General features: G+C 42.7%; 1 pseudogene; it reads left to right on the top strand.

The window, feature by feature from the left end:
* Nucleotides 1-4,358: 4,358 nt before the first annotated feature.
* Nucleotides 4,359-11,586, top strand: LOC123072499 (WAT1-related protein At1g68170-like; annotated as a pseudogene).
* Nucleotides 11,587-11,615: the final 29 nt, after the last annotated feature.

The following is an 11,615-nucleotide window of genomic DNA, read 5'->3' as shown; positions in this document are numbered from 1 at the left end:
TGCAACACTTGCCGAAAACCCAAACAACTTGGCGGTGCCTTGATTAGTGCTATAAGGCCACAATTGTTTTGGACCATTTCAAGGATGCCGAGAAACAACGTGCTCTCAAATGGTCCAGATTTTTTTTCATGGCTTCATTTGAGAGCATGTTCTTCTCAAATGGAGCCTTTTTATCGGCTTGCTCTCAAATTTGGACCATTTCAAGGATGTTGAAAACCAAAATAACTTCGCATAGTGCCTTAAATTGGTCATACAAGCCACTGAAAAAATAGGGTCATTTCAAGGATGTCAAAAAAAATAACATGCTCTCACACGAAGCTTTCTAGCCTACCCGAACACCCTATGTTGAACATGTTGCTTTTTTCTACACAAATACAAAAAATATTCAGGAAAATTCAGCAAAATTGGTTCTAATTTTTTGTTCGTATTTTGTGATTTTTTTAAAATTCTAATCTTTTTTAGCATTTTTCAAAAAGTTCATATTTTGACTTTCTAGGTAATATTGAAAGGAACAGTCATTTTATAAAATATATGTACTATTTTTAAAAATGCGAAAATTTTATTTTATTATTTTTATGAAAAGGCGAACATTTTTTGAAATTTTGGAGAAATTTATATAAGGGAGAGCATTTTTTGAAAAAGAAGAAAGAAACGGAAAGGAAAAAGAAAAAAAACAGAAAAATAACCAAAAAATAGTGGGAAAAGACCAGTTCGCTACAGCAAACCAGTCGCTGAAGGGTAGTTGTAGTAGTCTGCGTTTTTGTAGTTAGACACTCAAGCTTATAAGCACGTCTGCGTAGCAAGGAGGAGTCAGCAGTGGGAGTTACAGGGCTCGTTCCCTCGCATTGTCATTTTCTTTTGATATATTTTTCCATGCATTCGCATGCGATAATGGGCCGGCCTAGTCGGGCGGCCTCCTGTGCGACAAGTATTTTAGTTCTAGATACATCCATTTTTATCTATTTCTCCGACAAATATTTCCGAACCGAGGGAGTACTTTATAAACTTTAGGGCTGCTTTTAAGCTGTGTCAATGGCTAGCTCGCCTGGCCAGCACAATCGCTAGCACGCGTGGCCAGGTTTGGAGTTCGACTCCCGCTTGTACACGTATTAATATGTATACAACAGACACGACCGAATAATTCGTGAAAGGTCTATATATTGCTCTTTATACGTTGTGTGTGTGTGTGTGTGAGGGGGCATGCGTGTGCTAACGACAGTACGAAATTAGAAGTGATGGCAATCTGTTGTGCTACGTAATTCCCACAGCAAAAAGACATGAACCCAATGGAGCAAATCTGTTGTGCTACGAAAGTCCAGCAGCAGAAAAGCATGAGCCCGATGGAGCAGACATGCGTCTCAATTAGCAATTGGTATGTGGCTACCTACTTATGGCGCAACTTCCGTTGTAAACTGTTTCAGGATGTTAGCGAACCACGTTATTGTTTGGCCACCGGCGTCCGGCAACAAAAAGGCTACCGACACAGGGTGAAAATCAGCAATTTATAGCAGTAGTTTTTTTATTTTGAAATGGAACACTTCGCATTCCATTAACCTGTGGTCACGGCGGAATCGCCGGCCACTGCACGGATTACATTTACATCGGCGGGAAAATTCGTGATCCACAAAATATGGTCACTACCGATTTCCCTAGCACCAACACGTGCCAGCATATGCGCTGGAGTGTTACAAATTCTAGGGGAAAACTCAACTCGGTGCTTGATGAACCCCAGATGGAGTAGAGTGCCCAAAGTCGATCTGTCATTTTCGTCGGAGCTCACAGCTTGCTTCAAGTTTATACAATCTGTCTCAAAAATGACCTTACCCAGTAGTTGCCTATCCTTTTTGTGGACAGGAACTTATAGTAGGTCCTAATGTTAGTTAGGATGATTCTTTTTTTTTAGCATCAATACAGACACAAGCGCTTATATACACACGCATACACTCATTCCTATGAACGCATGCACGCATACTCTAACCCTATGAGCACCTCCGAGAAACTCAGCCGGCATATCATCTTGAAATTTACGAAGTCACCGTAGGCGCCTCGTCGTCGACGGAAACGTGTCCTCCCTCTGAACGCGCATCGCCGGAAATCCTGAAATAAATCAGGAATAATGCGAGCATCAGGATATGAACCCTGATGGGTTAGGAATACCACTGTCCACCTAACCAACTCAACCACAGGTTGATTCGCTAGTTAGGACGATCCTACGTACAAGCAGTAGTCTGACGGTATTATTGCATACACATACGGCACGATTTGTATGATTAACTTGGATCAGGCGTCGTACAAACATCGGAAAGCTGTCTGTCGTACGTAAAGTAGTTTGGCATTGCCTCCAAAGAGGAAGAAGAAGAGGATATTTATTTGCACCATTTCTGGTATCAAAATAAACCTGGTTGCTACTGCAGTATCAGTATGATAATGATTCGGGAACAACAAAAGATACGACAGTGAAGTTGTACTCGCTGAAAGCTGCTTTTCCTTGCTGTCAAAAGGTCTTTTTTTTTCGAGTGAAAGGGTGTTTTCTTGGTGGCATGTGAAAAACTTACTCGTCTTAGATTTGTCTAGAGCAATACCCTTTGTGCATCCCCCTCCCCCCGCCCTCCGTGTGTGACCGGGTGCTCGAACCCTTGCCGGCATCCGACATCCAGCTCCCCTCCCCCCCTCCTGACCGCCAACGGGCAAATCCCGCACGATGCTCACGGCAGCAGGATCTCCCTTGTCCTCTCCTAGAGCGGTGCCACAAGTGGCTTCTTCTTCAGTCATGACCATGGAGCTCGGAGGCCGGCACGTCAGGTGGGATGCGCAAGCTGGTGGCGATGCATGGAGGCGCAACTTGCTGGTTGGTGTCGGCGTGTTGCGGCAGAGCGCACATGATGGTGCCTGTGTGGTGCTTCTTCCTGGAGGGGATCGGCCCGGACAGATCTGTGTTGGCCGGAGGTGGGGGCTGGGGCCGGAGCTCGGAAGGAGGTTTAGTAGAGCGGCGAGACTGGCTGGAGCTGGCGAGTTTGGGTCGCGACGGCGCCGTCTGGAGGCAGTGGAGCGAGTCCATGACCAGGCTGGTGGCGGCACTGTGATGGCTCGGCCAAGATGGAGTCTTGGTGAGCAGCTAGCGGCCGGCCACCTCTGGGCGGTGTGGTGAGCGGGGGTGCTCTCCCGATGGTGCAGCATGGTTCTTCGTGAAGAAGTGGGTCTGGCCGTCGCAAGGCTATCCCTTGGAGTGGGCGACGGCTGTTGTGAATGGTCCTGGTCTCCTGAACCTTGCCGGAGGTGCGGGGTGGTTGTGTTTCCTCGTCCAGGCTAGGTGTTGGTGGTGTGGCTGGGGTTCTCTTTGTCGTGCGCCCAGTCCTTGGCTTTGCGGCTACATTGGCAAATTGCTCCGGTGGTGGCGGTGTGAAGCTTCTGGGATAGTGTTGCCCAATTCTAGCTGGTGTGGTGATGTGCGGTGCGTGGATGAAAATCTTGCACTGCTTCCGTCGGGCCGGCGGCGGTGGCACCTGTGAATGCCACCTACCTCCTTGGAGGGGTCGCCAAGGCGTGTTTGTCATGTCCGTCGCTTGCTTGGAGTTGTGGTTGTCTCTGAGCAAAAGGCTCGATTCGGTGTTGGATTAGCACAATGGCGGCATCCTCGACGTTGTTCCTCTGTTGGGAGCATTCTGTTCGGAAACATGGTTGGTTCCCCGTTGCTCTCCTCCGGTGTTCGTCGCTATTCTCAGTTGATCCTATGCGGTGCTATGTACGCGTGTCGCCGGTGTGTACAAGACGGCATCATCCTCGGATCGGATAGAGTCTTGCCACCCACTTGCCACTTCCTTTTAGGCGAGTAGAGTGGATGGTGTGTCAACAAGCGAAGTTCTTTGGAAGTTGGTGGTCTTCGGAAATTGACGAGTCAGTCGAGACACGGTGTTGTGTTTCAGCTTAGAATAGTCTCTTTTACGTGGTAGCTTTCTCTACGGTGTTGTCCGTCTTTGGCGTTGCTCGGGTGTGGTGTTTATGCTAACCTCATTGTTCGCAGCGACTGGTAGTTTCTTGTAACTGAAATTCTGTCTTGTATAAAGCTATGATACGTCTAGGCGTAGTCTTGAAAAAAAAGATTTGTTTAGAAACATCCGTATCTAGATAAATTTAAGACAAGTAATTTGGGACGAGGTAATATTTAGTGCTTGGCCTAGGCCTGGGTGGATTTTGGTCTTTCGCAGCGGCCACGGAACACGCTCGATGATCCAAAAGAAAAAAAAATCCCTGCCCAGGAGTGGGGACTGGAGGTGGTTAGAAAGGAGAGAGATTTTCATGGTCTGTTAGATCGCGTACCAAGTCGACCGCCTACGAAGTTTTCCCTTCCCCAAATGACGACAGTCAAGATTACATCTATAAAATGGGATCACATTTGCTTCTCTCCCGAATGCCCTGCTGAAGCATCCCAAGAAGCTCGACCGGCGATGAACAGTGCGCTGCCCGTCGTCTCCTCCGCTCACCCTGCCGCCGGAGCTGCCAACTCGCGCCGGCTTCCCTCTCCGGCCCTCCACGCGGCCTCGACGGGATATGCTGACATCAACCGGGGCCTAGTCAACCGCAGTGCTGCAAATGCAAGCAAAGTATGCGCGTTGCCAGGCCAGGACACTGACACCGCCGTGGAGGTCCAAGGTACGTACGCATGATCGATTGCCCGTTTAATTTAGTTAGTGGTAAAGACCGTGAGTCAGCGCGGCTGCGCCGTCGCTCGTTGCCGCCGCCCGCTAGCCCTCAGCCGCCGCTCGCTGGGCAGTGCGCCCGGCCTGCTTGGTCGACACTCCGCCGTCGGCCGCCCCGTCCTCCTTGCTCCTGGCCAGCCGCCGCCGCCGTTCTAGGTTTGGGAGTTGGGACTCGGGATGGCCGCCGTCGAATGGGTCGTTGTGTCTCGTTTCGATCCGGCTCCTGAACGACCTTTTTTTTTGTGAGACAAGGCCCGTGAACGACCTGTGCGTGAAAATTGCGATGCGATGCGTCTCGTGCAGCAGCTCGTACGTGGCCCAACCGCTCGTGGCCCATCTTTTCTCCACGTCTTTAGCGATTTTCGTGGCGATTTTTTCTTCTCAAAATCATGAATGAGTTTCTCAAAGTTTATTTTATATTTTTCAAAAGTTTAAAAGAGAAGATGAAAAGGGGCAATAGGAAGTCGGGAGGAGAATAAGCAAGTGGACGTTGCAGAATCCTCGCCTAATGGATGATGCATTTTACAAGTTCGAAATTAGGTTACAAATTTTTTGTTTTGCTTCGGGGAAATACTTCTAGCGAAATTGTCTGTCACACAGGAAGCAGCGGATGGAAACCGGCTCTGTGCGTGATTCTTGTGGAGCTGTTCAACACAGGGACCATACTGCTAGGCAAGGTCGCACTTGATGCTGGCATGTTTGTCTTCTCCTTGCTATGTTATCGAAGTATGCTTGCTGCTATTTTCATCATGCCGTTTGCTCTATTCTTAGAAAGGTACGTTAGACCATTTTTACATTCAGTTTATATCTTATGGAAACGAGCTAGTACTATATTTGCTAAAATTGGCTCAAGCAAATGACATATCTGCAGGGGGAAGTGGAGGGAATTGGATATGAAGACTCTTGGGTGGCTCTTCATCAATGCTTTTGTCGGGTATACAGTCTACTATCCTAAAAATCTTCCTATGCACAAATAATAAGTTTTTGGTGTTCTGGAGTACATATATGATTTTATCCCCAATTCTCGTCCTTCTCAGTGAGTCGAATTGGCGATGAAATATAACTATTTATATCAGTTTTTCGTATGCCGGTCTGATGATGAACCAAGCGGTATCCAATTAGTTCAGTCAACACACCCACTCCATGCCAAAACATAAACTCAACTTGAGGGGTCCTCAAACCTTTTTTGCTGGCATTTTTTCATTTAAATCTCCCAAAACTATAAATGAAAAACTTGCTTAATTACCAGACTCATCAAACATATTCTTGCATATTGTTTGTTTATAATTTCAATCTGAATTAAGATGTTAAGATGCATGATTTCTGATTAGTCAGTTTTGTGAGATTCAATTAGACTGAATATGTGATGCAATATATTGGGTTTAGGTTTATGTACATGATTAAGATAGAAGATGAATGTATTGATGATATATTTCATTCGTACAGATATTCGTTGCCCATGGCTTTGTACTACTATGGATTACGGGACACAGCTGCCTCCTATGCTGTGATCTTCTCAAGTTTGACTCCACTTTTCACCTTTATCTTGTCCATAATACTTGGGTAAAACAGTCTTTCCTCTTAACATAAAAGTCTAGAATTGGAAAGAACCAGTGCTACATGTGGATATTCTATAGACTTTTAACAATTTTGTTTTGATTGTATTTTTTCTAGTACCTGATATTCGAATGTAAATTGTTTTGCTTTCAGTAAGTTAGCCAAATGTTGGTAGTGAATGGTATCTATCTAATTATGATGCTTTACAAAGTACAAGCCCCACATCTTCATTTTTTCATAAACCTAATAAAATTATAAATATATGCTTAAATATTATAAGAACCTTCTGAGAAATGATATGAGCTAAGATTATATTACCTTAAACATGTAAAAGAAGTGATACCATCTTAAACCAAATAAATATATGCATACACACGTCAGTGAAGCTCTAGTTGCTTTCATTAGTACTACGAACAGTCTGAGTAAAAATTATAGTTTTATTATATTAGTATTAAATTTGTATTACCAATATATACAATAATTCAATACTTTACAATGATTAAAATGTTTGAAGCAATAACATGGAATTTCATATGCATGCTATTCTCCTGGTATCAACATCATTATTTGAACGATCAAAATAATTTGCTTCAACAACATACTAAATACTGAAAGAATAAGTATTTCTGAAGCTTGCATAATAATTTTTCTAATTAACATCATTTCTTTATTATGGTTACAAGTAAATATGTGATAGACAGTCAATAAATTAGAACCACCCGAACACAACAAAATAACCGCGAGATATGATTTTACATGTTTGCATACGAACTAATGCACAGAATGAATAGTATAGTTCAGTTACTTATCTTATTACAGATTAAAAAATGTGAATTGGATTTTGCAGCATGGAGAAGTTGCGCCTAAAATCGAAGGTCGGCAGTGCGAAAGTGATTGGAGCATTGGTTTGTTTTGGTGGGGCTCTACTAATAAGTCTTTACAAAGGAAAATAATTGCATCTCTGGTCTCCAATTATAAGAGTAACACCAAAAGATTCTAATGGAGCTGCTGGAAAGCATCATTTGAGGGGCACCTTGATTTTGTTTGGTGCTTTCAGCAGCTATGCACTTTGGTACCCTATACAGGTTTGTTCGGTAATATCATGTAAATTAAAATACTTCGGGTAACCTATCACCACTAGATGTACGCAACAACATAATAAGATCACGAATATGTTGATACCAATAAATGGCATTCAAGCATAGTGGGGCCAAACAATAGGTTTGTTTTGTCTTGATCACCCAAAGACATTCAAGCATAATAACCAAGATAAAATACAAGAAAGGGCTCCCAAAGTTTTGCTCAACTATATATGAACTAAACAGATCTATTCTCCAAATTTCTCCAATCCCAAAGCCAAAACGACAATGTGACCATCTGGAAGGTGGGAAAATGTCTTGATTCTAGCATGATGGATGTGTTATCATGTCCTGAAAATGAACCTTTGTAGTTACATAAGTATCATCATTTATCAATCAGGATATCTGGCTACTGTATGAATATGACATCGATGAGCAAAACATTGTGTACAGCCAGAAAATTTCAATCCACCTCCCACCTGTTTGTAATTATCCAGCCCAATTGGCTAGTCACAAGGCTTACCAGCTGATTATAAGGATATACTGTTGGCAGAAAACCACCCGTCCAGTCCCAGTAGGACAAATTTTAGAACATCAATTATACCTGACTAGTCAAGTCATCGAAATACCACAGGACGTACCTATGTCCATGCTCTTAACAAATCGACAAGCTAGATTGGTCTGTAAATCCTGTACCTATGACCATACTCTTTCTGATAACACCATAAGTACATAAGTTAGTTGCAGATACATCTTGAAATTCTCACTGCTGTCGGGCAACTACTAACCACAATCGCAGCCTTCTGTTCTCATTTGGAACAAAGCTTGTGTTTTCTGGACTAAGGCCAGTGTGTATTTTTTCCCCATAAGAAGCATATTATAATTCAGTATTTTATTCTTGTTCTTTGCTTTAGATGTATAATTTTAATGATAATGCATAAATGTTGATAATTCAGGTGAAAGTTTTGAAGGTGTATCCATGGAAACACTGGTCCTCTGTGCTGACCTGTGTTCTGGGTGGTGTGCAAACTTTCGCCATCGGAATAATTATGAGCAGGCATAAACTTGCCTGGCAAATAGGATGGAACATTCAACTACTAACCATTGTCTACTCGGTAAGTCTTTTTCAGAATGTATTTACTTTATTTGTCCAAAGATTGTGTAAATTATCGAAACGGGCTCCAAGTGGATCTGGCATTGTCAACCCTTATTGTCCATCGAGATATTTACTGTTGTATTTGCACTTTATTCTTGACCCGTGCTTCAGTACTAAGAATATTTCGGCCCTGATTTAGTTCATTGGAGTACATCAGTACTCAACTATTATTTTATTATAAAACAAGGGACAAACAAATCACTACGTTCGTCCACATATGCTAAGTTGTGCTTGCAACCGTGCTTGACCCGTGCTTCATGTTATCCTTAGTTGCTATGGCGGCCGGCTCCCATGACCTTCCGACGTATCCGAAACGAGCCGCCGCCGCCCGTTTTTGATGAGGGTGTCCCTGTAAACTACAAGGGTTGTTTCGTAAATATATACAAATTTTCTGTCTAACGATGTCCTCGTGAACAATTATGTCACGTTAGCTTTGGTGGGCTCCACTTGTTATAATCATCATCAGATGGGCCAAAGTCACCAACTAGTGTTTTTTTTTTTACAAAAATTTCGGTCCAGAGTTGGTGGTTTTTGGCACAAATCAGCAGAAGCGTGGTTCTTGCAACCTTTAATAACGATAGTTTCTGCAATTCACTTTGTCACGGTATGCATACAGAAAATGGTACATGTACGGATAGACACACAATGCATTTTTTAGGCAGACATGCAATCATCTTGATGCTTCATATTGAGTCAATAAAATCCACCCTTTATTAAAAAAATGCAATCATCTTGATGCGGCTAAGCTAGCAATAGTCATGATTGACCACGTATCAGATTTAGGGATTCACGGTTTCTAAAAAACACATCTTTTGTCTTCTCTATATCTATCTCTCGTCCATCTCTACTAAAAAAGAACCCGAGGTTCCATCTTTCACTTTTCTCCCCACCACCCCTTCGTCCAACCTCCCACCCTCCACCGACTTTTTTTGGGTTTCCATTCCCTCCTGGCTTTCAGCAAACCAATCTTTGGTAACATAATAAACTAGATCTACGAAGTCAGTGTCGGAGCTAGCATGCTTTTCAATGAATGCCAAAATTAAGAGGGGGGGGGGGGGGCATATATAGCCCCCCTTGGTCTACGCTAAGCTCCGCCAGTGTATGAAGTAGGTGTATTATATGAAAAAGGGTATGTTTGAGAACTATGAAAACATTACTTTTGTCTTTGAAATATTCAAAACATTTCTTTGTTTATTATTAAATCAATTTAAGTGAATTGACAATGAATTAGCGATTGCCTGTGATTTGAATCTGTAGGCTGCACTTGGCACAGCGGCCAAGTATTGGCTGAACCTATATGCTGTTGAAAAGCGGGGGCCAGTTTTTCCAGCCATGTTCAGCACGTTATCGACGATCTTCATCATAGTTTTAGGAGTGCTGTTGCTAGGCGAAAGCCTCACTGTTGGGAGGTAAATTATACATTATTTCCTGGAAATACAGATATTAAACAAGAGATTGGTTCTTTTACATATACCTTCTACATAGTTACATACTCTTTCTAACGTTTACTATTTTCTATTTTATGACAGCTTGTTGGGTAGTGCTTTAGTTTTAGGAGGTCTATACATATACCTCTATGGAAAGGCCAATGAACAACACGCGGTGACGGCATCGGTTACAGGTATGTATGTGTAACGTATATGACAGGGTTGCCCGAGACTGATTGAAAATTCAGATAAGACCAGGAGAAAATTGTTTTGGCAAAGGGGGGATTCTTTAAAAAAAATTACTATATGATTAAATGGAAGATTTTCTGTCGACCTAAAAATGAAGGTGGCTTTGGGATTAAAATTTTGTATAAGATGAATAGTATTATTTTTTGTGTAAGAAGTGGTGGTGGAAACTAGAGAGTGTTGATGGTATGTGGGAAAAGTTAGTTACGGCCAAGTACACTAGAGGGCTCCAAGCTTTCCTTAAACACAAGCGGAGTGATTCCGCTTGTTGGGCTGAGTTGAAAGTGAAAAATCTTTACATTTTTGGTTGGAGGTGGGTTGTAGGGAACTGAGTAGAAAACTTGTGTTTGGGATGATATGTGGTTTAGTTACTTTCAAGTTGCAATTTCCTGTGTTATATTCAATAGTAAATGCTATAGTTGGCTTGTTAACATAGGGAGGTGTCTAGATGAAGGTCTACATGATCAGCATCACAAAATGTGATCTGCTTTTGACTGCTCCTAAGGGGATATTAAACAATCCTGGAAAATACATTGTTGCATTTTTGTAATAACCTTGCGGCATATTGGGTGAACAGGCCTTATAAGCACTTGTGGAAAACATAATTCCCTTCTTGAAAACCATTTTGTTGTGGTTGATTTGGCTTAATGCCATAGCAACTAAGGATAACATGACAAACGGGGATGGCTGGGGGATTTGCATTTTATGTTCTGGGATTGCATTTTTACTGTCCTTCTGCCAAGTACATGTGGAGTGCAGCGAGTATTATCGCTGTGGGAGCGGGAGATAGGTCTAGAAATTTTCCGCAGAATTTCTACTGGATTGCTCGGCACATTCGAGTTTATCCCCATTTGCATGTAGTTGGAATCTCAGATTTGTGTGGAAGCTTATAACTCGTGCCTGTTTTGAATTTTGAGTGTAAGCTTATTAAGTTGCTTGCTGAGGGAATTTTCCTAGACTTCAATTGAAGTTGGCACACAATCTAATAAGAACTTGGGAATAGGGGGATGAATTGGTTACTTGGCAGCTTGACTTGCTCTCTTGATCAAACAACTGATGATATGTTCTGTGTTCCTTTATAAAACATTGTACAGGGATGCAAAAAGAGGAGGACAAAGAGATTCAGCGGTCTGGTATGACTGCGATGACTGAGGAGAGGCCCCACCCTGTGCCGTTAGAGAGCTCCGTTATCCAGCTTGACGAGAAGCTGGACGCAGGGGTCTCCAAGTGAAGTGCTTGTAATCATGGTAGCTACCAATTGTTTTTTTTGTCTTGATCTATCTGGGCCTAAGATTCTAAAATACATTCGCCCATACATCAGTACTAGATAGGGGTGCGGCTTGCCACACATTGCCCAGCCAACGGTAAGCCATCGGATATGATAGTCGGTTCAATATATAGCTGAATTAGATATTTTATTATTGTGTTGGGAGCTTCTTAAGCACATAGTTAG

Source organism: Triticum aestivum, chromosome 3B (genome assembly GCF_018294505.1).
Source record: "Triticum aestivum cultivar Chinese Spring chromosome 3B, IWGSC CS RefSeq v2.1, whole genome shotgun sequence".
NCBI lineage: Eukaryota > Viridiplantae > Streptophyta > Magnoliopsida > Poales > Poaceae > Triticum > Triticum aestivum.
Note: the sequence above shows the minus strand (reverse complement) of the source record. Positions and strands in the feature narration are given on the sequence as shown.